Below are 26,893 nucleotides of genomic sequence, written 5' to 3'. Positions count from 1 at the left end.
TGGTTTCTGCCCGGCAAATTGCTTCCAGGAGGTATTTAAGAAGGCAGTTGCATGTCTGTATGTCTGTGTGCAGCATGCTTTTGTTTAGCAAATGATTTATTATTTGCTGTATTAGAATGCACCTCCTGAATGGGTGGGTGGTGCCGGGCAGAGATCAATGACGTCAGTCCTGGTTATGTTACTTTGCAATGGATTTTTTTTCAGTATAGCAGTGATTTATAAGTATTCTAAAGAGATTATGCTTTCTTTAGTGACTTGGTGTCTTGGCAATAGGAGCAGCCAGGCTTGGCGTGCTGTGTCCATTTTTAGCCACGGCAGGCCATGTTTCCCGGGGTGACTGCTCTGAGCTGATGGCTAGTATGATGTCAGGTGGGAATTGCTTGACTGTGTAAGCATCATGGGCTTAATCTATGGTAAGAACATGCACTAAAACATGTGAAGTGACTGGTATCTGGTAACCTAGGTTCCCCCTCTGTCACCAAATGATACAAGACATTGGTTAAGGCCATGTGGGAAGAGCCCCGGGGCCCCACTGCAAAGGGGCAGTCCCTGGAGCCTGCGGGGCCTGCCTTCTGGGAGGAGCTCCTTGCTGCCTCTCCTTTGAGTCTAGTCAGCGAGCGATCCACTGTGCTTCCCACTCCCAGTCAGTTTCTTGTCCCTGGAGAGCTGGTGGGTGTGCAGCCACCCACGGGGCCACCACACTCTCCTCTGGTCAACAGTGCCAGTAGGTGGGGAGCCTGGAGGTGGGGCAGAGGGCAGTGAGCGCCGTTACTGACTTAGCTTGAGCCCTCCAGGCTACTGTCTATGGCACGTTCTGCTCGAGAGCCTACACAGGAGTCTAGAGCTAACCTCTTCTTCACTGACTTCCCTGGTCTTCCCAGGGGTCCTCAGTGCACAGGAAGGTGTGATGTCACCACACATACTGGGAGGGGTGGGGCTGCATATTATCTGGGATCTTAGGGATGTAAGAGATGGAAATATGATTCAATTTCCCTCAAGTTCATAAGGGGCCTCATTGATTTACATAACCGAGGGTTCAAGAACACACTGGATTCAGTGGTTCAGCATTGCCATCAGGGCCCTCCCTCCCTTTCTTCTCCCTGCCAGGCTCTTTGCTACAGTGCCTTTCCCAACAGGTCCACTTAGACCCAGAAGTGAGTCTCCTTGGCGCTGATGAGCCAGGCGTGGGCAACGTGCCTTCCCCAAAGCTGGCACTGTGGTTCCCTCAGGAGACCCGGGGGCTGCTCCTCCAAGAAAGGAGAATGGTTCTGAGCAGGTAAAACCGACGGGCCCAGCGAGGTTGGAGTTGCCCTCAGACCCAGCAGGGGCCGAGCCTGGGGTAGTCTTGGGAAAAGATGATGGGAATACCTGCGATGTACACAGCAGGGGCCTCCTTCCTTCCATCTGTGCAGGTGCAAGACTGGGGCACACAGGGTGAGCATCCCTGACCCCTTTTCTGTGACCTAACGTCATGTGAAAAATTCAGACCTGATTGCCACCAAGTCGGTGGACACACAAAGCCCGTGGTAGAGCAGTCAGCTCTCCCTTTGCAAGGTCTTGTTTTCAGTGAGGGGTTATGGCAGTAAGTAAAATGACAGCTATGATAACACTAGTAATTGCTGATGTTGACTGAGCACCTGCTCTGTACCAGGTCTAACCTGTGAACTCGCTTGTGCGTACAGCAACATGAGGCAAGAACAGCAACAGGCTCATTCTGGAGAGGACAAAGCCGAGGCCCAGAGAGGGCAGTGCAGGGCTGGGGTTTGAACCTAGATTGGGACCAATTGTCCCCCAGGTGGAGGAAAGGTGCCTGTGGGGCAGGGTGACGGGGCCATGAGGCTCACAGGGGAAGGAAGAGGCCGGTCCACTGGACCCAGGTTCGCTCTGGTGGGCGGCAGTGAGGTGGGAGGGTGCCTGGCCTACCTGGGAGGGACCTTGGGCTCCATCTTGGGGTTGGAGGAGGTGATGGGAAGTTCTGAGGAAGGGAAGTGCTGATGTAGATGGGCTGATAGGGGGTGGGCTGGGGGCGCAGGGCCAGGGCAGGAGAGGTGCTCAGTGCTCCCTGGGGCCCATGCATCAATATTGCCAGGGGAAGTCCCAGTGCACCCCTGCATGCAGTGAGGTTGGGAGCTGCATTTTGCAAAGCTCCCAGGGAAATCCAACCTGTGGCCCAGTTGGAGACCTGGAGAAAGTTAGGGACTTTTGCAGGGGCCCAAGAATGAGGTCAGGACTTTCTGCTGTTGGGGAGGGCAGGGGGGTAGCCCAGGAGTAACTGGCGGGCATGGTGGCTGACTAGGCAGGCAGAGAAGAGGCGTTGATGCTGTGTAGGGCAGACAGCGGTACTGGGCGGTACTGGGGGCTCTCGGGACCGAAATGGGGCCAATGGGAGGTGACCGGTCTTGAGACTTACCCAAGGGAGACTTCTGTCCTCGGTGAGTCTTCTTCCTGTGTGCTCTGTTCCCCTTTCAATTCCTGCTCTGGCCCTTTCCGTCCTAAGGGAAGGCAGTTGGATAGACTGATCCAATGACAAGGTGTTCGTGACTTAACGAAGGCCAGTTTCTAGGGCTGCTTTTTAAAAGGTGATGGCTTGGGAAAGACAAGGCCTAAACCAGATAAACAAAGAGCTGATGGCAGGATTTCTGGCAGCTGCGCTGATGGAGGTGCTTCCAGTGGCCCCAGGAAGAGGCAGCCAGTCATTTCCATCCATCCGTTCATTCATTCATTCCACAGATATCGATGGGAGACCTCCTGTGTGCTGAGGCTCCAGCGGGGAACAAATGCATGGGTCCTGCCCTTGCGTCTTTTTCTTGGGGCCTGGGCTTCCATGTCTGTCTGTCTGTCTGCTCCTGGGATGCCCCCAGGAGGTCAGCTGTGCTGAGCTAAGCCTGGCTCTGTGTGGTGAGGGAGCCTGGGACACAGCTCGTGGGCTTCCCTGCGGTCCTCGTGTCAGCTACATGGGACTGAGAGGGGCTTTCGTGCCCTCTTCTCTTCATGTGGATCTGGAGCAGTGTGTATCGTGAGGAGCCCTATTTCCCCTTGTGTCTCTGCCCTTAGAACTGCGGCCTCTGCACATGATGAAACACCAGTGGGGTGGCACTTTTGCCAGGCTTTCTCATAAGGAGTTCCAGCCATCTTATAGTAAATCTGCATCCTTCAACTCCATTCCTAACCTTAACATACAAAGGAGATCAGACTCAAGGGCCAGGTGGGTGGACAGCAGGCTCACCAACAGCGGCTTTGGTGGGACTTGCCCTCTCCTGGCTCCCCTCCCTGCTCCCATCTTGAGCCCTCTGCTCTCTCTTGTGTTTCCCATTCTCAGCTTCACTGCTGCGGCTTCTTATTGTAGAATTCCGTACCTCACTGAGCTCACCTTCCTTCAGGCCCTTCGCCTCTGCTGGAGTTGGCGGAGTGAGGGCCCTCACCCCGGACACCAGCCCCAGTGGCTGTGGCTGTGGCTCTGTCGGCAGCTGGGGCCGCCTCGTGCCTCTGGTGGCCTTCCTGCCCTGCCCTCCTGCCCAGGCCAGAGGGCTTGGAGCTGGCACTTCACCCGTCAGAGTGGCTGGCATGCCATTCTTTTGAAATGAGTAATAGCAGAGCTGGTCCAAGAAATGTCCAGTGTTTTCTCCCTGTTGTTGCCCAATGTCAAAGAGATGATCTGAGTGCCTGATCATGGGAGGCGGTCCAGGGGGACAGCCTTCCTGGAACTGGGCGCTGCCTCAGGGCCTGCCGGGGAGACCCTGACTTAAGGCTCAGTGCTACAAGTCTGGGAGGAGCCGAATAATGGAATGATTTGCCTGTTGGCTCCTGATTTGAAAATCATTTTGAATTAGCTTTAAAGGGCCCCCTGGCGAGTTTCTGCTTTGAGAAAAATTCTCTCAAGATACCCTAGTGTTGGTGTCACATTCTTTCTTTAATGTAGTGTCCAAACCAGGTGTATGTTACTTCTAGGTAACTCTGGCGGGATCTGCATGAATCTGGAATTTGGGGTTCACCTTCAGAAGGGGCGCCCCCTCCTTTGCTCACATTTCCCGCTGCCTGATTTCAGGGCTGTGGAAGCTGAGCCCCTTGACCAAGCAGCGCAGACCCGAGTGAAATGTGTGTGGACACTGGGCTGTCTTGTGTGCTAGAGGGGAAGATTTCCCTGCAGAAGCCTTAAGCTGGAAAATATCCATGACGAGTACAAGGTGCATTTGGGTGGAGGCTTAAATACTGTGTCAAGATGCATAAAAAAGGAAATTAACCACGGTGTGAGGCAGACGATGTCTCTGGGAAACTGCATGTCTGAGCAAATTACAGGAAGATGTGAGAATGAACTCTTAAGCGTTTTCATCGAGGAGGAGTTTGTGCCCTAAATGGGGATGAGTTATAAGGGCAAAGGCGTGATTCTTCTCATCAGGAAGGGCAAGAGAAGGGTGGGGAGATGTTCTGGAGAAACAAGATCAGGCAGATATGCCGTTGTCAGTAGGATTTTGCCATCAGCCTGCAGCCAGTGGGTTCCCCTCTGCACGTCTTCCCTCCCTATATTCGGGGAATATTTGATGATCAAGCAAGAAAAACTGCAAGATTAACCAGGACAAGCTGGCTCAATGTTCAATAGGGTCCCAGTGGGTTACAGAACATGGAAGAATTGGCAGGGACCTGCAGAACTTGGCACTTTCATCTTTCCTAAAAACTCTCAGTAATACGTAATTTTAAAATCTATTTTAAATAAATATATACATGCTTAGTTATAGTGTGTCGATACAAGTGTAGCTGAGCTTGCTAGGAAGTAGCAGTTGTAATGAATCAGCAAAGCGGGAAGACCTTGGACATCTGTACCACTCCTATTCTAAGCAGAGGCATTTGGAGGGGCCCCTGGGATACTTGGAAATGCACATTCCCAGGCACTGATGGGGCTGTTCCTATGAACTATGCTAATGCAGTCTATAGCACGGACCTCCATTTTCTCGGATCTGGAACAGAATTGGCAATTTTGTCCCATCTCACCTGTCTGAAGCCAGCACACCTGAAGGCTTGGCTGGGGCTGGAGGACCTGCTTCCATGGCTGCCAAGCTGATGTTGGCTGTGGGCAGGAGGCCTCAGTTCCTTGCCACATGGACCCATCCATACAGGACTGCTTGAGCGTCCTCCTGACCTGGCAGCTGGCTTCTCCCAGAGAGGGTGATCTCAGAGAAAGCAAGTCAGACCTGTAACATCTTGTAATACCTAGCATTGGAAGTCACACTGTCCTTTCCGTGATATCCCATTGATCACACAGGTTAGCCCTATTCATGCAGGGAAGAATGACCAGCCCTTTCCAAAGAGTGGGTGTCAGTGAGAAATCTTCATTCATTCTCCTGGGTGTATTAGTTGTGGCTTTTAGCTGTACACCATGGAATGTGACTCTGGTTCACTTTGTGAGAAAAGAAACTTGACAGAAGGTTCCTGGATAGTTCTCAGAGTCAATGGAAACCCTGGAGAATTAGGCTCAGAAAAGGGGCAGGAGCCCAAGAGGCTGGAAGCCTGAACTACAGTCAAGGCCAGGCCACAGAAGCTTTTGGTAAGGATTTGGCCTGTGGCTCATGGCAGCTGATGCTGCTGGGCACTCCTGCCACTGGACCCTTGAAACTGTGGCCTCTTTGAATAGTTCTCAAGCATCTCTGGATCTGCAACTCACCCTGAAGCGTCGAAGTCTTGGGTACAATTGATTGTTGGAGCCTGTGTCGCCTCCCTGCCAAACTCTGACTGCAGGTGCATGGAGGGTGCGTCCAGCCGGGGATCCTACCGTGGGAGGCGGAGTGCTCTGAGCCACTGAGGGTTCACGTGAGGGGGATGCCAAAAAGTGGGAAGAGAGTTCATATTGCTGAGGGCAGCCCCCAAACAGCAGACACTCACTGCACCCGGTTTGTGCTGAGCCCAAGGGTTATTTTTGTCTGCGAGTATGTCCAGTATTACAATATGAATATATTCCGGAACAGTTATGTTAATTTGAATCAAGGTTTATATACACCGGCTAAGCTTAATACCTTTTAGAAGTCTGCAGATAATCCTTTTGTAAAGCGGCTAATCCTTTTAGAGAACAAACAACCGCTTCTTAACCATTTCATTTTAAGATCAAGACTCTGTTGCATTGTCTCGAGGCAGCGTATCCAATATTTAGATTTCCTTTTGCTCTTAGTGAGGAAGTGGAACAGCTTTAAAGATAACTGTGTGAAAAAAACCACTGAGTTTGGGGTTTTTTTCATTTTTCTTTCTCCATTGTAATTGATTGTCTTCTGGAAGGAAGCATGGGCTATTAAATTTTTTAAAGAGCTAGTATTTGTTTTCTCTTACCTGCAAGACTGTTTCAAGAGCGTATTTAAGAACTAAGAATGCGAGTATTTGCATGAGTGCAGGAGCAGCATCTTTAGTTGTTATACCTCATGAGTCACATTTGGAAATTCACCTTGGACATGTTTTTCTTCTGTGAGAGGCTTTCACGTTACAGTAGAAATGTTTTGTTCGGTTTCCTGGAGGTGCGTTCCTGTTTCCTGGATAACAGGGCGCAGGGAGCTGAGGCTAGAAACCGGGCAGGTGCCTGGACGGGATGGGCGTGGTGAGCAGGACGGAGAGACTCCGACTCTGTGCCACACAGTCTGGTGACAGGTTCTGTGTGTCCGGAACAGTCCTGGTGGCCACGGGAGCAGAATAATCATCAGACAAGGATGAAGAACAGGCAGAGAGACCAGTCAGGAGGCTGCTGTCATAATCCAATAAAGAGATGGAGAAACAGAGAGGGAGGGAGACCAGAGACAGAGGGACAGAGACAGAGAGAGACTGAGAGATTGAGAGCTAATGATAGCTGCCATTCAGGTGCCTCCAAGGGTCAGGGACATTCATAGCTCTTGTCGCTTTTTACCCACAGGGTTCCTGGAACAGGCCACTATACTGGAGTGGCTTCTACCATGGGGCTAGGTTCTCACACACCTTTAGGGAGGTGGCTTTTTAGAGACCTGGAGTGTATTAATGTCTCATAAGTCTAATTTGGCTTCGTTTTTCTCCAGCATTGGAACCCATCGGTGTCATTGATTGGCACTAGATGAAGTGCTGGCTTACATTTTCAGGTACTGTGTTATGCAAAAACACATGCCTTTAAATACTGGAATCATACCCATTGTGGCAAGGTGCCTGAGTCTGAGAAAGCACAGGAGGAGGTGGTGGATTCGCTTAGTGTGGCTGGATTTCAGATTTAATGTGTAGAAGATGTCAGCCCATTCTATGGTTAGCAAAACTGAGGATCAGAGAAGTCAAATGAGTTGTCCAGGGCCATGTATCTAGCAGGTGGCAGAGCTGCTTCCCCAAGCAGGGCATCTTGCCAGACAAGGAGGAAGGAGGAGCTTGAAGAACATGCTACCCGCGGATCTCGGCAGCTGGTTTTGTGCCTCCTTCTGAAATTCCAGACCATGATTTTGAGATGGTCACATCTCTGAGTAAAAGATGTGGCTAAAGAAAATACAGTAAATGACATTTTTTTTTTTTAAAGATTGGCACCTGAGCTAACATCTGTTGCCAATCTTCTTTTTTTTCTTCCTCTTCTTTTTCTTCTCCCCAAAGCCCCTCAGTACATAGTTGTATATTCTAGTTGTAGATCCTTCTGGTTGTGCTATGTGGGACTCTGCCTCAGTGTGGCCTGATGAGTGGTGCCATGTCTGTGCCCAGGATCTGAACCAGTGAAGCCCTGGGCCACTGAAGCAGAGCGCATAAACTTAACCACTTGGCCATGGGCCAGTCCCAATAAATAACATTTTTGAGTGGGTTATTTTAGTCATTTATATCAGAATACAGGTGATTCTGATTCCATGTTGGGGCATAAAGCGAATCCTGAATCACTTTCCTGATTTGATTTTCCTTTTAAGAGAGAATAATAAGGGGCCAGCCTGGTGGTGTAGCAGTTAAGTTCGCTCCACTTTGGTGGCCTGGGGTTCCCTGGTTTGGATCCTGGGTGCAGACCTAGCACCACTCATCAAGCTATGCTGTGGCAGGCATCCCACATATAAAGTAGAGGAGGATGGGCACAGATGTTAGCTCAGGGCCAGTCTTCCTCAGCAAAAAGAGGAGGATTAGTGGTAGATGTTAGCTCAGGGCTAATCTTCCTCAAATAAAAAAGAAAAAGAAAAAGAATTCCTATTTACCTGGTGCATTTTAATGCATTTACTATTAATATTATTATAGAACTATTATTATGTAAAGCACCATGGTTTATTCCTTTTAAAAGGCTTTCTCTATATTTTGTATTGTTTTTAGGTATAAAACACAGAAACAACATCATTTTTTGACTAAGATTGATGCATTCTACAAAACCTATTAGAATATTGATTTCCCAGATACAGTAATCCTGGATTGCTTTTTTCTCAAGATTCATAAATTGCATTAGTGGTACCCTTCAGATTTATAGTTAAAGCAAAACTTCAAAGAAACTTAATTTGAGGATTTCACACACCTTCCAACCTCCATGTTTGCTGGTTTTCAGACCTATCGGATGAAGCATCTGGACAAACTTTAAAATTCCTTTAATTTAACAAAGAAACCTTTCTCTGAGCTGCCTTTCATTTGTTTATCCGGTCGTCTTCCGTGTGCTCACTTCCTGGCCCGCTCCCTCCTTCAGTAAATCGTGTTTGTTATTGACAGGCCTGTGTTTGTTTCCTTGGAGCCTGGAATATCTGAGCAGGAAGGAAATAGTACAAAACTCAATGCAGATATGGCAATTCTTTGACTGTTTTTAAACACGCACATGATCATTGGTTTGTATTGATTCTGTCCATCCTTATTTTGCAAGTTTTCCAGTGTCGATCCATGTCCTTTTTTCCCAATGTCTTTAATGGTTTTTCTCTGTGCGCCTAGAACCGTTTCTTCTGGGTGTGTGACAGATTTGCTGTGCTGGGTGAGATTAGCATGCTTGTCTGATCCTGAGTCTACCTCCAAGGCTGACTAAGTAGGAGAAACTAGTAAACATCCTATCCTGGGTACAGACTCAGAATTGTGTACTGGAAATGTGTGTCTACCTTCAAAAGAACATTTTGGAAAGCACAATATCTGGTGGCTTAGGGCTGTGTCTAATGACGTCACATTAGAAAAAAATCATAGCATTTGGTTTCATATTGTCCTTTCAGCTCAACTTTTATAGCTGAACAAAACATTGAGAGCTGTGTCAGAGGTCAAGGTCACCGTACATCAGCTTTCACGCTGGAAAACAAAAATTAGCTGTCTGGCCATGCAAAGTGACATGTCTGTTAAATGCAGAGAATGTTGTGGATGGGTTTATGCATTCAATTTGTTTGCATTTGTCAAAACCTCATTAATTGTAAGCCCAAATGACGCCGCTTGCTGTTTCAAATCACTTTTAAATTATACATATTCTACTTAATCTTAAAAGCAAAATTAAACATTGGATTGGTATACATTTCAAGTTACAACATTAAGCTGTTATATTAGGGGGAAGGAGTTTAATATGCATTGTAAAATAAAATTAGGAAATACTTTGCCTTCATGTTGGCTTATGGAATTGGGTTCTATCAACTGTAATTTTTCAGGTTAATTTCTTCTGTGATGTATTCTGTGTAAATAGTACAGTTATAAATTCCTTTCTATGTTTAAATTATTATGTAAATCCTTAATATTAATGCAATAAAGTATTTTGAGTAAATTCCTTGAAGTCTGAGTTGTATGGCAAATAGGTAAAATTGATTTTTTTTAGAAATCAGCAAAGATAAGCTATTTCATTTGCTTAACAAATACAGGAGTTTATCAAGTCTCTACCTGGGCCACGTGCTAGGGACACAAATGTTTGGAAACCATGGTCACTGCCCTCAAGAATCCAGATTACCTTTCCAAAGCGTTCCCTGGATCGCATCCCGCAAGGCGCTCTGCCAGGTGTGGTCACATGAGTTGAGAGCTGTGGCCAGTAGCAGGCGCCCTTGAGAAGGTGCAGGGAACATCAACATGGCAAACTGTTTTGGCCACAGGGACTCTTTTCTCCATAGCTTTCCTGAGCATGTTGGTCTGGACTCTGGGATTCTTAACCGGGGGTCTCTTGAGAGTTTGTGGCTAGAATTCAGAGAGTCTGTAAATTTAGATAGGGAAAAGATTTACGCCTTTATTTCCATATCATTGACTTTCTTTGTAATCCTATATCCCTCATACCTTAAATTTTTTTTTTCTGGTAGGAACAATTTAAAAAAATCTTTTTAGAGTTTACTTTTAATTTACACACAGTAGAGTCACTCTTTTTGGTGTACAGCTCCACAAGTTTTGACAAATGCGTAGAGTTGTGTAACCAACACCACAATCGTGACACACAAGTTTTGTTACCTCCCCAAAGAAAAGTTCTCTCCTGCTGCATCTTTAGAATCAGACCCTGCAACCCACCTCAACTCCTGGCAACCTCTGATCTGCTCTCCATCTCTATAACGTTGCCTCTTCTAGAATGTCATGTAAATGGAATCATGCAATGTGTAGCCTTTTGCGTCTGGCTTCTTTCGTTTAGCAGAGGGATTTAAGAATCATTCTCGTTGTGGTGTGTGTCGATAGTTCATGCTGTTTCATTGCTGAGTTGTACGCCATTGTGTGGATGTCCCACTGTGTGTTTAACCATTCCCCACTTGAGGGACATTGGGTTGTTTCTATTTTGGGACACTTATGAATAAAATGGCTATAACATGTGCGTGTAGGTTTCTGTGTGAATCTAAATTTTCATTTCACTTGGATAAGCAAGCAGGATTTATTGCTGGATTGCGTGTTATGTATGTTTAACTTTATAAGAAACTTCCAGACTATTTCCGTAGTAGATGTACCATTTGCTTTCTCACCAGCAGTCTATAAGCGTTTCACTTGCTCTGTACCCTTGCCAACATTTGATATTGTCAGTTGTTTCCTTTCTTAAATTTTTGCCTTTCTTATAGGCAAGCAGTGGTATCTCATTGCAGTTTTAATTTGCATTTCCTTAATAACTGGTGGTATTGAGCATCTTTTCCTGTGCTTATTTGCCAACTGTACATCTTTTTTGGTAGTGTCTGTTCAAATCTTTTGCCCATTTTAAAAACTGGGGTTTTGGTCCTATATATTTTATGTTATGCAGTTATAAGCTTTATGCTGAGAATAAGCTCACTAGCTGGCCAAAGTCATCCATGTTACCAGGAAGGTTCAGAACCCTTGGAAGATGCACTAGCTTTAAAATGTCTTTATTCTTTACATTTTTGCACTTTCCTGTGGCACATCTACCTTGCTCAAAGACTGCCACGCACGACTTTGAAGGCGGTAGCTTGCCCACAATGGAATATACCACTGCCCCCTCCTTCTGTCTTTCTGTTCTGTGTACATAAAAAGGGATTTCAAAGCATCACCCTCACGTGTGGGCAGGATCCTTGTGCCTCCCTTCTCTTCAGTGAGCAGTAAGGCATTTCTTTTATTTTTATTTATGAAATTCTTTGGTTCGCTTTGATTCTTTACCCAAATAGAAGTAATCTTAAGTTTCAAGAAAAATGTGAACCAGCATGTTCCAGGAGAATGGTCCTATTCCAGCTTAGAATTAGGAGCTCTCTCTTAACTCACAATAAAAGTATGCATGTGTGTTTTATCCTGTTTGTGGTTATCTCCACAACGTTGTGGACTGGCGTATTTTTCTGCTTTGATCCCTGTTTTTTTTTTATCACAGCTCCCCAGGGGAACCCATCTCCCAGCAAAAATGCTTTTTATCTCGTTGAGATATTTTTTGAAAAGTCCTTTATGGACTCTTTTAAGTGGGCAGCTAAATTTCAACTTAGTCATAACTGAATCTTGAGTCAAATTTCAGTACAGTGTTTAATGGCTAACATTTTTAGGAACCATATGCTTATTTATAATCAGTCTATTAGTTTTGTTTTGTAGTTCTTCTATTAAGGAATATAAGGAAGATATAAGGTACAGAAATGTTGTGCTGTAGTTTTTTAATTCAACAAAGGGCCTTACTTAGGATTCTATTCTTTCCCAATCAGCAAGAAAAAAAATTAAAAAGGAAAAGTAAATGCCATGTGCATGTTGAAAAATTAATGTTTGGCACACACACAAAAATTATACCACGGTGAAGAACTCCACCATGTGTTAATTATTGCTTTAGAATGAGCTTTAGTGATAAATAGATGGCTTAAGTTTTATATTTGGCACACTTAGCCTATGTAAATATGTGTTAAGTGCTTATGGTTTGCGGAAGAAGAGTTATAAAAAAAGGATTCTTGCCTTCCAGCTGTGTTCAGTCCCTGTGGGAAAATGAAGATGTTCAGGGATGAAAAGACAAGAACAGTTATAAAGCAGAGCCATGTGGAGGCCACTGCAAGTCTCATGAGTCTCATGTACACACATCATTGCAGCTTCAGTTTGCTGGTATCACTTCTACGCTGCTTTTCTCTTCGGCTATAAAGAAAGGAGCGTGGAAAAAGGACACTTTTGGTCATTTGCACATGTGTGTGCCCGTGGCCATACTCCCACTCACCCACATCAGTTTCCTGTTGCTTCTGTAACAAATGACCACACGATACCCATTTCTTATCCCACACTTTCCCGGGGCCGGAAGTCGGCACAGAATGGCTCAGCGGGCTCTATGCTTAGAGTCTCGGTGTGTCTGCAGGCTGGGCTCCCTGCTGGAGGCTTTGGGATGACTCCCCTGCCGAGGTCATTCAGGCGAGCTCCCTGTTTCCATGCTGGCTGTCGGCTGGGGTGGTCCTCAGGTTCCGGGATGCCCCCATACCTTGGCTCCTGGGCCCCTTCTTCCATCTTTCGGGCCAGCAGTGTTTGGGGGAGTCCCTCTCATGCTTCAGATATCTCTGCCGTCTCCTTCTGCCACATGTCTCTTTCCCTCTGTTCCTCTTCTGTCCTTATATTGAACCCACCCCAATAATCCAGGAAAATCTCCCTATTTTAAAATCAGCTGATTAGTAACCTTAATTCCATCTGCACAGTCCCTTCCCAGCAGCACCTACCTTAGCGTTTGATGGACAAAGCCGAGGAGTGGGAATCTTGGGGGATATTTTTAGGTTTCTGCCTGCCACCCCCTGGCACATGCATTAACAGCAAAATAACAAAATTCGAGCTTCTCCCGAGTGCCTATTTGTAGCAAAGGGATTTGTTTCCGTTTCCCAGACAATATGTGCTGGGATAATTCTGTGATGTTTACACATTTGGTGTTTATGCCTCACGGACTCTATTATACATATCTTTAGGAATACTCTTTACATAAATTAAGATGATTTTTCTCCTTCCTGAAAACATAGCAACATGCTACACATTCTGAATGAAAATGAGGAATTGTTTACAGCATGGGCCAAATTAAACTCTGAGAGAATTCTGATGTATGATAGAGGAAAACCTGCTCAAATGTATGGCATATTTTAAGTTTCCTAGGAATTTTCTTGCAAGCATAATCACAAATTAATATTAAAAAGCTGTTTAATTATAACATCAAGACTGTGTCTGAGGTTTCCTGGCATTTAATGGAGAAAGTAATCCTAAGCACACATCATTATTTTCCTCCATGGGGTTGCCCAGGGTGACCTCTCTCACCTGGAAAGATGGGTCTACCCCATGTGGCAGAGCAGAGGGCGTGGGGTTAGCCTTTCTCTCTCCAGTCCCCCACCCCTCCATGCTGGGCCGTTTTTGGCAAGTCCTGTGGTCTCAAGCCTCAATGTTCCCATCATGGAAACGATCATCTCAATAGCAGGATTTAATGAAGTAATGTCTAAGAAAACAATTTGTCACTTAGGAAGACCTAGACACCTGCTGGTTAAACAACCAAATACACACACACACACACAGAGGTAGAGAGAGAAAGCATTCTGGTGGTTGTAACTCATTCAGCTTTCTTTCTCACACTTGGTCTGAAACATTCTAGGACCATTAAAGAATAGATGAGGTTTCTGAAATGAACATTCTTTGCAGGGGATAATCTTGGAATCGAAAGCAAAATGAAAAGCCATGAGGTTCAGCTTCCTTTTTTTCCTAGCCCTGTACATGGGCTCGCTGAAGGTGTCAGGCGCCAGCCGCCCCTGCAGGTCCATTCTCAGCTCACTGGTGTTCATTTTCTGGCTTCACTGTTGAGAGCCCGAGTGTGAATGTTGCGTTAAGACAATGTTCCTGTCCTTTAAAGTGTTAGAATATTTATTTGCTTTGGAGAGAGTCACACACATTTACCTTTTGGGACTTGTCTTTGAAATCCACTCTTCAAGAAAGAAGACGCTATCTGCAAATTGAGCTTGGCTATCTCTCCAAACTGGAAAACCTAATTTACTTCGTGGCCAGCTTGGTGATGGTTTAAATTTCCCTGAAGGCTGCATTCTTCCGCAAGGATAAGCACAACTTTAGGAAATGGTGGGCTCCCTGGATGCTGGACGTTTGTCACCTTCTTGGCTCAGACCTGGTTTAGGAAACTTGGGGGCCGATCTGACCCAGCTTACACGAGACACCCTCGGTCCCGTGTTCCCTTTCTTGGGAAACAAAGAGAAGCTCATCCCCACCCCACTAGCCCGATGCTCTGCTGAGGGTTTGGAGCACTGAGGAGCAGGGGCCTGCATTTTCCCGTTCTGCGTCTGGGGTGCCTGACATGTCTGCCGCAAGAGGGGCTCAGCACGTGTGTGTGGGAATTGTTGGCTCAGCTGTGGGGTGGTGGCCCATCCATAAGACACAGCCTCCGGAGTTGGGTATCTGTGAGGCTCCACATCCCAGGGGCAGCACCCACTGGGAGGCCTCCTCCTTTAGACCTGGAAGGAGGGGGCTACTCTGTTCTTCGGCGGCAACACTGAACACGGGACCCCACTGTGAGCATCTGTCCTGAAAGGAAATTTCCGGCCCACCCTGCATTGCCTGACTCTGTCCTCCCCATCACCGCCTCTGCCTCTACATACCTCTGTGGCATTTGCCAACCCTCTAATTAGTGGGTGTGCCCATCTGTGTCTGTCCTCCTCTCCTCCCGTTTCCAAGGAGAGGCTGGCGGCAAGGACGTATGACTGACAATGCAGACTGACAGTGCCATCCTCTCCACCCCCAACCCCTGCCAGCAGCCCCTCTGGGTGCTGTCCAGTCCTCCTCGTTCCTCCTCTGCCCAGGAGGCTGTGGTTTCCTGCTCCCATGGTACCAAGGTGGCCCTGCTCACAGGCAGCTTGCTGCTTGGCCGTGAGTGAGGCAGAGCTTTTGTGACAAAAATCAGCCCTGGGGGCATTTCAGGCTCTGAGCTGGTGAGGCATGTGAGATCACTCAGCCAGCCCACTTCCCAGGCTCGAGTCCCTTTGCCAGGGGGCACTCTGGCCTTCCTCCTTGTCCTTCCTCCTGGCATGCCCAGATGCAGCCACCTGCTCTGTGGCAGCTGTTTATGACACAGGCCCTTCCGGCCTGAGCTGGTATCTGGGCCCTGAAGCTCCATCCATTCCTCCCAGTGCTGCCCCAGGGGTGCCCCCCTTCTCCCAGCAGGACCCCATCTCCACCCAAGGGCACCTTCTCTGATCCATTTTGCAGAGCACCCTGGCTTGGAGATGCTTCCGCCCCCTTGCAGGGTTAGCTGGAGGCAGTAGGGAGCTGCAGTCTCCCTCCAGTGCCCAAGACAGGGTCTGCTAAGAACCCAGACAGGCACAGGGACCTCCCCCAGGCTCCTCGCCAAGGTAGAAGGTCCTGGAAGGAGCGCCCAGTGTTGGTCATTTAGACCAAGCCCCAAATTGCCTGATTCCTTACTGTGGCCGTGAAGCAAATAAGTAGAGATTTTTCGATGTCTGCTGTCAAGACCTCCTTCCCTCTGCCCCGTCCCAGTCACCTTCCTCCTTGATGTGCAGGTGGCATTGGCCTCTGAGGCTCAGGTTTGCAGTGTCTGGGACACACTCATCTGGCATGAGTGCATGGGGGACACGCTCTTCCTTCGCCTCCCCAAGTGGCAGCCAACCCTTCGCTTTTCACTGAATACAATACGCCTTTTATTTCATACTTAAATTTGAAAATTACTCTCTATTTATAAGGTCTCCTAGGGGTTGATGTCGTCTTTTAAATGGTGACAGAATTGTTTTCTACCTCATACTTAAAAAGAAAAATTGAGGCCGGCCCTGTGGCCCAGTGGTTAAGTTAGTGCACTCCACTTCAGCAGTCCAGGGTCTCGCCGGTTCGGATCCTGGGCATGGACCTGGCTCTAGTCATCAAACCACGCTGAGGCAGCGTCCTACATAGCACAACTAGAAGGACCTACAACTAGAATATACAACTATGTACTGGGGGATTTGGGGAGAAGAAGAAGAGAAAAAAGATTGGCAACAGATGTTGGCTCAGGTGCCAATATTAAAAAATAAGTAAATAAATAAATAAAAAGAAAAAATTTAGGAACCTCACTGATCGTGGCACAGAATAGCAATCCCATAGTGAAGTTTGTGTCAAGACTGTTTCATAAATGAGTATGGATTTGGGGTTTATCATTTAAATGAAAATGTAATTTGAAGTGACTTTATTTGAGCTAATTTAATGTTCATGGTACGTAATTAATAGTGGCTAGTTTCTATCTAGCTACCTATCTATCTATCTATCTATCTATCGATGTCTGGGTTTGCCAGAATCTGTAATCGTACTGAGGAGTTAATTCTGAAACCCAGGTCGGTGAGTGTTGTAACTCGTAAAACTGCTTATGCCAGCTCACTGAGTGTTTGGAACTGCTCCCCCAGATGATTTTCTAGCTGCCAATTCGCTGAGAAGTTCTAATTCCACTTCAGTTTAAAGATGACCAAGTGTTTGTTGTTGTCGTCCTTGAAGAGATATAAATACTGATTCTTGGCACAACGGAGGTGAGTGACAGGGGTACTGAGATCTGAGACTCGTAATCCCTGTGTTTATATGCTCCTCCCTCCTGTAGGCAATTACGTTCTCGTGCAGACATAACTCCGATAGCTTTATTCCTGAAAATGCTTGGAAAGCAAACCAAATGAAAAAGTGAAGTTGCTGGTTCTGGTGACCTGGCTGCAAAACGTTTCTTAGTGGGATTAAGGTTTTAAAGATGTGACTTAAATGTATTTACTCACATGACGATGCCTTTTTTAAAATCTACATTTTTCCCCACCTCAGGAAGGAGTAAAAGGCACCTCCTCATGAATCATTTGGTTAAAATTCCTCTCCAGCACCCTGTATAGTTCAGTCATATTGGAATTGTTGAAAATCAGCTGATTTGAAACTTCACACTTGTCCCAATTAAACCGTGAGAGTAATTTATAATTAGAATCCTGGACTTTCTGATCTGAAATGAGGTTCTAGCAATTGCCCAAACCAGGGATGACGTTTTGCGGATGAGGAAACAGAGGCCCCAGGGTCATTTCTCATCCAGGCAGAATCAATATCAGAAGGCAAGAAAGGGGGAGTTCCTTGCCCAAGCCTTTTTTAATAAGCTACTTGTGTGTGTGTGTGTGTGTGTGAACTCCGTGGCTCTTACACAGACATATTAATAAAGATGAATGAATAATATTCAAGTAGATAATACCATTTTATATATATATATATTTGTAAAGCTTTCATTCCCCTCTATTTCAGAATAGCAGCCTAGCAGGGTGTGACACTGGTTTACAAGTCAAGAGATCTGCACTCTCGCCTCGTCCTGCCATGACTGGTTGTGTGCAAGGTTGCTTCCGTGTTGGGGACCCAGTTTCTTCACTGTGAAGGGAATTGATGAAAAAAATCTCTAAATTAGATAATTGCTGTGAACCAGCCTGCATAGCAGCCCTTTAATTAGGGGGTGTGTACCGTCGAGCTGGAATTCTCTTAGTTCTAATCACGGAGCACTGCTCAGTTGTGACTGTAATTGTTGGTTAAATACACGTTTTTAAAAAAGTAAGTTTATATTTTCTTCCATTCAAAATACTTTTCACGTGGATGTTACTTTTTTATGGTATATGTTTCAGGTGTACAGCATGATGATTTGATACACGTGTACATTATGAAATAATTACCACAATCAAGCTAATTAACACCTCCATCACCTTACGTAGTTACCTCTGTGTGCATGTGTGGTGAGAATACAAGATGCTCCCTTAGCAACTTTCAAGTATGTGATACAGTGTTATTAACTATAGTCACCATGCAGTACATTAGACCCCCAGAACTTATTCACCTGAGAACTGGAAATTTGTCCCCTCTCACCAACATCTCCCCATTTCCACCACCTCCCAGCCCCTGGCAACTTCCATTCTACTCTCTGCTCTATGAGTTCGACTTTTTTAGATTCCATGTAGAAGTGAAATCACGTAGTATTTGTTTTTCTGCATCTGGCATATTTCACTTAGCACAATGTCCTCCGGTTTTATCCATGTTGTTGCAAATAGCAGGATTGCCTTCTTATTTAAGGCTGAATAATATTCCATGATGTGTATATGTATGTGTACATCACATCTTCTTTATCCATTCATCCCCTGACAGACACTTAGGTTGGTTCCATGTCTTGGCTATTGTGAGTAATGCTGCAATAAACGTGGGGCTGCAGATCCCTCTTTGAGATACTGATTTCATTCCCTTTGGCTCTGTACCCAGAGGTAGGATTACTGGATGGATATTACTTTTTACTTTTTACAGTTTTAAGACACATTTCCCACAATATGCCTTCTTAATATTCTTTTTTGGGATTGTTGGGAGTAAGTTGATAAAATTAGTGTCACTGCTACTGTAACTGCTTGGAATTGGTAAAATAGAAACTGAGCCGGCCACCTTGATTGAAGGCAATATGTCCATCCTCAGACCCCAAATCTCTTCTCTCTGACCCTGCCTGGACCTGAAAATCCCAGGGAGCTCCACGTTGGAGTGAATTAGGATGCTGTGTTATCACATCTTCCGTGAAGAACGGGAGGCGCCCAACACGCAAAAGCCTGCTACGACGGAGAACTGTTCCCCTCCCTTTGAACGGAATTTCATGAATGCCTTTCTGAACACAGGCTGCGAGCTAGTCCCCGTCATTCATTATATTTAAGTAGCATAACATTCCAGTGACGAGCCTTTCCAGATGTTTCAGCGAGTGAAATCATTGGTTTGTGGTTCACATTATAGCTTTTTCAGTAAAATATGACTTTAAAACTTTTTCCTTTACTAATAAAAAGGAATCATTCCATCAGTTAAAGAATTTTTCTTGGGACCCTTTTTTTTTATTCCTACACTATTCTTTATTTTTAGAAACTTCCTGTTCTTCAACAGCAAATATCCAGTACATGTTAAGTTTTATCTTTGAAAGATGAGTGCAGAGTCTCACATTTGAATTCTCATTGTTCCAGAAAAAACAAGCCAGAGGCCCAAACATAGGATTCATTGTTATCATTAGCAGTTGTGACACACATTTCTGAAGGGTCAGTGGGGTGCAGGTCCCTGTAGCTCTATGTGAGGGGGGTATGTAGAGAGAGAAAGCATGGCCTGGACCTCACTGGGATACCAGTCCAGCTGGGGAGGCAGTTCAAATACACAGAAAGTGAAGGAGGCACCCAAGGAGGCACGTTCCGCCCAGCCAGGGTGGGCCAAGGCTGCTGGAAAGAGCTTCCAAGGTGAGTGAGCCCCAAGCAGAGGCAGGGCCCAGAGGGCAGAGATGGCCCTTGAAGGAGAGGCAGTTCTGGTCTATCCTATATCCATCCCCAGAGTGTCTTTCTGAAAACCCTGCCCTGACTTTGGCGCTTCCTTGGTTAAACATCCTGGAAGCTCCTCAGCGTCTTCCTGCAAGAGCCCCGTCTGCTTAACCTAGAGAACAAAGCACTTACCGGACCCCTGCCCACCTGCAACACTTCCCATCCCGCTGTCCCCCGGGCGCACTCTGGCTCACGCTCCTCCTGATGACCTGCACCCACTCAGCATGCTGTTCGTGCAGCCTGGGATGCCCCCACTGCATGCACCCCTCATCCGAGTCTTTGCTCAAGTATCATGCCTTCCTCCGAGAAGCCCTCAGGGACTTCTTCCCTCCTGCTTCCCCTGCACCTGGGTCATTCCTCCCTTCACTGGGTGCTACTGCGACTCCTGCTGTGGGTCAGGCGTGGTTCTGAGCACTAGGCCTTCTACCATGCAACAGGCATGCTGCCATGCCCCATGTCTGGGATTGGGAGATAGAATGAACAAGTTCACAGGCCTCTTCTCTGTCATGGCACCTGTCCAACAGTGTGTGACCCCCAGTTCACTTGTTCGTGTCCCCTAGAGGCCGTGAGCTTCTTCCCTGTGCCCTGGGTGCCTGGCAGTCCCTGGTACTCAGAAGGGCCTAGCACATGCTCAGGGAATGAACAGGTGAAGGGCTTCCCACCTGAGCCTGAGCGGAGCAGAACGTGGAGCCAGGAGGAGGCGCTGAGCTGGCAAAGCCCCTCTCAGAACGGAGAGCAGTAGGCTAGCAAAGCACAGAGGGCGGGATGGGAAACTGTAGAGCGGCAGTGTTGGTGGAAGGAGGAGCCCTGGGATGTCAGAGAGGTCAAGGTCAGTGCCACTGAAAAAGCAGAGCTTGTGCTAGGCTGCAGAGGTCGTTCTGATTTTGAATGTCTCCAAGTGTTAAAATCAGGGACTACAGATTAAACTTTCCTTCCAACTAGGACCCTCTGCCTCCTCCTTCCCCATCTCGGGATTCCTCAGCAGTCCTGGGAACAATGCATTTACCGAGTGCCCATTCTGTTCTGTGCGCTCGTACAGCAGCCCCAAGAGGGGTCACAAAGGCACATGCCAGGCAGGTGCGGTCCGTGGACCAGGAGAGCTGGGCCTGCCTGAGCTGGGAGGAGCAGCCCCTACCCCCACCACAAGGGGCGCCCCTGCTCAGGGTCAGCCCACGTGGATGCACAGAGTGCGGCCCCAGGGGCACATCTTCCAGTTTTTCAAGGGAAGTTGGGCATCTAGATTTCATTGTCAAATGCTAAAATTAAAAAATGTGGAAAACTGAATAAAATACTGTTTATGCACCAGGTGACTTCTTAGGATGTGCTTCCTGGCTGCGTTTGGTCTCTGGGCGGTTGGTTCTCCATCCCAACTGATGCATTCTTGGCTCATTTCTTTACTTTCAGATGTCTGTTCCCCTGCCTTTTCCAGAATACAGCCCCACCTCCTCCATCTTGCTAAGACTCCTTGAGCCAGATCCCCATGGGCACACTTGAGGGCTCTGCCTTTGTGTCCAGTCTTCCTGGACTGTCGAGGGCAGCCCATCTCTCCCTCTAGGCTGAGTGGAGAGCCACGGCGAGAATGTGGACACACGGTGATCTCATCAGCATAGCCCAGACTGTGTCAACAGTGGAGAAAAAGGCAAAGAAAATGGGTGAAATGTTGACACTTATCTGCGAAACTGGGTGTCTTCTCATAATATCTCACAGGGAAAAATAGGTCATCATCGCCCCAAATGCAGGCCAGCTCTCCTGCAGGCCGATCAAGAGCATGTAGAAGCGTGGCTTGACATGCCAGGAAGCCTGCGATCAACGTGTCAGAAGTCATGAGAATAAGTGGAAATGAAAAGACAGCCTTCAATTCCAGGAGGATGTTTTAAGCAAAGGGAACCGAGGATCTTGCTGCATCTGCTCGCCATCAGAGGCTGTACGAATCATGAGGAATGGAAGACTGTTGAGGAGATGAGGAGTCAGGGGTTTGGATGCTGTGTACCTACCTGTCTAAAATGGAAGTTTATAAAATAAAATTTTTCTTTAAGTTGTACAATATCCTTGGTCTAAAAAGCAAATCAACTCACAAACTTATGCCTTTAATTGGTCAATTTGATCAAATTCAATTTGATCCTTTGTCTTTAGAGCTGAAAGCCAAATCATACAAAGTGTCCATCCACAGATGAATGGATAAACAGATGTGGTGTATCCATATAATGGAACGTTATTCCACCTTCACAAGGAGTGACGTTCTGACACAGGCTACAACATGGATGAACCTTGAGGACATTGTGCTCAGTGAGATAAGCCAGTGACAAATTCACAGAGACGGACAGCAGGGTGGAGGCCCCCAGAGGCTGGGGGTGGGGATGGGAGTTGTTGTTTACTGGGGACAGAGTTTCAGTTTGGGAAGATGAGAATCTTCTGGAGATGATGATGGTGATGGCTGCGCTGTGGATGTACTTAATGCCACTGAGCTGTGCACTCAGAAAGGGTGGAAATGGTAAATTTTATGTTAAGTATATTTTACCACAATTTTTGAAAGATCCTACAAGAGCAGGAACCTGAGGGCTGCTTCTCTGATCACGAGGCCCAGACGTCTTTGAACTCAGAGCTAATTTTTATCACATGGGTCAGGATTCCTGAATGACTTTCATATTTTTATCTCTTTGGTCTAACAGAAACCCTGATAATTCTTCATGATTTTATCCTTCTCTTGTTAACTCCGCCAGCATCGCCACATCCTGTCCTAACGAAAACAATAAGAGTCTCTAAACTTGAGAGAGGTCATTTAAGGAAACCTTCCCTATACATGTAGTTCAGAGCAAAACATGCTCGTGTCTATGTCGACTTTTTATAAATTTACGTTTTTCTGCATACTGCAGTGGTATGTGTTCATCAATAAAGATCTGGGCTATATCAAGATTTACACTTTTTCCCTTAACTATTTGTAAGGAGCCCCCACCCTTGCCTGACTGCCAGTCTCTGCTGCCCTGTAACCTCTGTTTTGAGGAATAACACATGCTAGTCCTTTCTTAGCAGCTCTCTGCCACTAGCCTGAAGGGCCTTGGGCCTTCCTCCAGGGTTCTGTTGATTCCTGAAGTTCCCTGTGAGGTCTTCTCCCACACAGAAGGGTCGGGGTTGGGAGCAGCCTCCTTCCCTGTTTGGAAGGAGCATGGTGAAGGCCCCTTCCACAGTAGGCAGTGCCAGTGTCACGTGAGGACTCACCCACCAGGACCCAAGCCCCCGAAGTCTTGTTGCCTGGAGTGGTCTGGAGGCCTCTCAGGCAGGAGAGGTGCACCCGATTTCATTCTCTCAGGCAAAGGGAATTGGCGGTCTTGGTACCACCCGACTCTGCAGTTGGTCAGCGCTTCCCAGAGGGATTTTGTCTGTCTTCCCTTGACCCTTTTAATTTCAAGCTTCCCCAGCCCTCACCTCCACCAGTCCCAGAACAGAGCTGGGGAGGCCTGCTCCTCAGCAGCTGGATAGGCAGGCTGGCAGTGACCCTGCCCAGAGCTGGGCCTACCCACTGGGGTGGGCCGTGTTGGTTGGGGGGGGTGTGTGGACGGGAAGTGCTGACCTGGCTGCAGACTTTGGGGAAGGAGGAGGAAGGGGTTCCCATTGTTTATTGGGGTTGAGGAATCTAATAAGAAGCAATGGGACTGTCCCAACAAATTTGGGAACTCAGCACTGTGGAACCCAAGAGCAGGCAAAGGAGTTCCCGTCAGGGAAATATGTCAGCAAATGGCCAGGGTGGAGGGCAACAGCAAATCAGGGCCCTGCTGCCAGAAGGGCTGAAGTCCAGGGTAAGTTCTTGCACAGAGGGCTCAGTGATGATCCAGGGACCAGACTAGGGTATTAAGCAGGACTGGCGATTAAGAGTAAGACCATAGGGGGCTGGCCCCGTGGCCGAGTGGTTAAGTTCGCGCACTCCACTGCAGGTGGCCCAGTGTTTCGTTGGTTTGAATCCTGGGCGCGGACATGGCACTGCTCGTCAAACCACGCTGAGGTGGCGTCCCACATGCCGCAACTAAGAAGGACCCACAACAAAGAATATACAACTATGTACTGGGGGGCTTTGGGGAGAAAAAGGAAAAAAATAAAATCTTTAAAAAAAGAAAGAGACTGAAGCTTCAGCAGTTTAAAAAAAAAAAAAAAAGAGTAAGACCATAGCTGTGATGTCGTAATGACAGTATGACGGTTAGGGCCAGATGAGCAGCTCTGGGAGGTAGGCAGTAAGTATTGATTGGTTGGTGGATGGATGGGTGGGTGGGTGGGTGGACAGGTAGATGGATAGTAGGTGATTGATCTACCCAGGGATGGATAGGTTGATGAAGCTAGAAAAGTAGGCAAAGATCAGACCATGAAGTCCTTATAAAGAATTTGAGCATACTGTGGAAAGCCATTTAAAGAGTTTACGCAGGAGAGTGACAGATGGATTTGTATATATGAAAGATCCCGCTGATTCCATGTGCATAACAGGCTCGTAGAGGTACAAGCCTGGAAGCAAGAGACTAGTTGGGAAGCTGTTACAGTGAGAGATAATCGGGCCCTGAGTTAGGTGAGTGGCAACAGGATGGAGAAAGTGGGCCAGTTCCACAAGTTTTCAGAAAGCACAATTTTCAGGAAACAGTGACTTAGGTAGATGTTTGGAGAAAAAGAAGGAGGTGCCAGGACAGCCCCCAGGTGATCAGGCAGCTGGGAGGTTGGCAGCACATTCTATCTGGTGGAAAGGAAGAGGGTCAGTCTGGGAAGGGGGAGGGCTTATTGTGGCTGTCACAGCACCTCTGGCGCTTGGTGGCATTGATCTGCCTGCAAGCCCCTCTCCTCTGCTGGACATGAGGGGAGGCCATGCGGCTTCCTCACTCCTCCCCCTCATCCCCAGAACTTAGCTCAGCACTGGTACATGGTTGATGTTTGAACTCGTTGGACTAACGAGCGAATTTGGAGCTGGGATCACACAATCTCTAAAAGCCTCCCCTCTCAGCTGTGCCGCTCCTGTGACAGGTGTGCAGGGCAGAGCCAGGTGATTTGAGGAACTGGCAGGTGGGGAAGCTTCCAGAATGAACTGGCAATGGGCAAAAGATGTCCCTGTCTGGCCTTGTGCATCAAGCCTGCAATGTGCCAGCCAGACTTTCGGCTCCTTGCCCAGGGCACCTGTGTTTCACTGTCTGCTCCCAGCTCTTGTTGAGGAGGCCCCTTTCTCATGACAAATGTCACAAACACTGAGGGCCAGCCTTGCTGCAGAGGAAGCTGATGTAGATGGAGTGCGTGCTGCCTTCCTCCACAGGAACAGGGTTTGGCAATAAACCAGAGACTCACTGTTACGACACGTCCTTGGGGAAATAGGTCATGTGTCCCCAGGGCAGTCACAGAGGCCAACGAGAGTGAGATATCTGGGCAGAGCGGGAGCTGTCTTTTTCTCAAAGCTTCAAAGGGTGAGGTCCAGAGCCGTTTTCCTTTCCTGTCAGTGATGCATTTCCTTCCCCAAGATTTGTCACCCCTCGCTCCTCACCTGCTTGCTCTGAGGTAAACGGACACAGAAGTGCAATCTGTGTTTTATCCGTGATGTTGGCTCACCCCTGGGAGGCACCTGCCAGTGTTGGGTTCTCTCCTGGTCCTGCATGGAGTTGAAGAGGAAGAGAAGGTGGTAGTTCACCTCTGTGGGACGCTTGCCTTTGACCCGCCGTGCCTCCGTGGAAGGTCCCCTGCGGAGCCCACAGGCTTCTGAGAGAGCCTCGGTGCGTGCTGAGGCTTCACCTTGAGGTGAGGGTGGACCGAGACGGACTGGGGTGGATCTGGGAGGTGGCTGAGAAGCGCCCTCAGACACTGAGGGTCAGTTAGTGCCTGACAGAGAAGTGCCTGGTGTGTTGAGTTCTGACAGAGGCTGGGCGCGGGCTGCAGGAGGAATGGCTTCTTTCTTCTGGTCTTCCCTTCCATGTCGGGAAGGCCTGGGTGCCTTCTGCAACCTGCGTGTGAAGGGAAGTCAAACTGACGGTTGAATGCTGTGACAGGCGAAGGAGGGACCCTCTGGTTTCTTACTATTATCCCAGAAATAGCTGTGTTTCCCTCAACCCTTCTGAGGCTGCCAGAGGCAACTGACCTTCCCAATGAGATAGTCCAGCTGCTTTTGTGGGCTTCTGTCGTCGGAGTCCACTTAGGAAGAGTCCACAGGCTCCGTGCATTCTGAACAAACCCGCAATGTAAAACTTTATTTCTTGCACTTTCCTTATCTAGCTTCAAAGGAATTTCAGCTTTCTTGATATATCAGCCCAAAGATGTGGTAATATTGTGCTCTACTTTGGGAAAATTGCTTCTGGGACAGATTATAGTGGTGTCAATGAAATTATAATTCTTCCTCTAAATGATTCCTTATTTGTCTTAAAGGATAAAAATACATAAAATGCATTGAAATCCTCAAGCAATTGAAAATAAACATATGTATTTATTTAATTGAGTGATTGAGTTAAATTATTTAATCAGAGATTCTGCAACAGGGCCTAAGCACAAAGAGAAAACGTGTCAAAATACATGGAGCGTGAATGGCATCCGTGCCTATACCGTTTGACTGATATTGATTGCCTCCTAAGTAGATGATCCTGCTCAAGGTCCTGGGAGGAAAGAGATGGGAAGTCAGACTCTGCCCTCATTTCAGGGCCAATAAGTAAGGACATATGCAGAAGGATGTTTATTATAGCAAAAAATAAGATAAAATAAGAAATGCGAAAGCCCATCGATAGGGAAAGGTTGAAAAAAGATGGTTCTGCTTCTGCATTATGGAACCATATGCAGCCCTCAGGGGTTACATGAGACCCCTAAGGGCTGCCAGGGTGGGATTTTTGTGATGCATCCATAGGTGAGAAGAACCAAATGTGTGAGGGCATTGTCATCTCCGCAGAGCCTACACCTGTGAGCACCTGTCTGTCTGTGATGGTGTGCGTAGGGAAAGGTGTGCACAGACACACTGGAGGTTAGCGCGTGGATTATGTACACTGGGGAGTGTACACGGGGACAGGCAGGAGGAAAGTACTCGAGGACTGAAGAAAGCTGTGTGTTCTGAGTGATCACGTACACTATGACTGAGGTAAAAGTTGCATCTGCATAGAGAAGAATTTATGCCATGGGGCGGCCACTAACATGTTGGATTCTGGTTCGCTCTCTTTCTCAGTTGTTTTTACAATGAACATTTTACAGTGATCACATTTATTTATGTGATCAGGAAAAATAGGTACATTTTAATTTTGAAAAACTAAATACAGATTTTTGAACAGAATAAGTAAAAGTTCTCAAAGATATCTGCTTTTAAAGCA

General features: G+C 47.2%; 1 protein-coding gene across 11 annotated transcripts in view; it reads left to right on the top strand.

Moving 5' to 3' along the window:
• The window catches only part of PTPRE (protein tyrosine phosphatase receptor type E), a 171,607-nt gene that overhangs the window by 10,320 nt on the left and 134,394 nt on the right, over positions 1 to 26,893 (top strand). For 2 of the 11 annotated variants that reach the window (XM_070252020.1, XM_023637056.2), the window contains exon 1: positions 24,955 to 25,349. The exons of 4 other annotated variants lie outside the window; for them this stretch is intronic. The gene's annotated coding sequence lies outside the window, so the exon portion shown is untranslated. Of the gene's footprint in view, positions 1 to 24,952; positions 25,350 to 26,893 lie in introns of those variants that run through there. 5 more of the 11 variants (XM_070252105.1, XM_070251941.1, XM_070251828.1 and 2 more) reach the window with 4 other exon arrangements.

This window comes from Equus caballus, chromosome 1 (assembly GCF_041296265.1).
Source record: "Equus caballus isolate H_3958 breed thoroughbred chromosome 1, TB-T2T, whole genome shotgun sequence".
NCBI classification, from domain to species: domain Eukaryota; kingdom Metazoa; phylum Chordata; class Mammalia; order Perissodactyla; family Equidae; genus Equus; species Equus caballus.
Note: the sequence above shows the minus strand (reverse complement) of the source record. Positions and strands in the feature narration are given on the sequence as shown.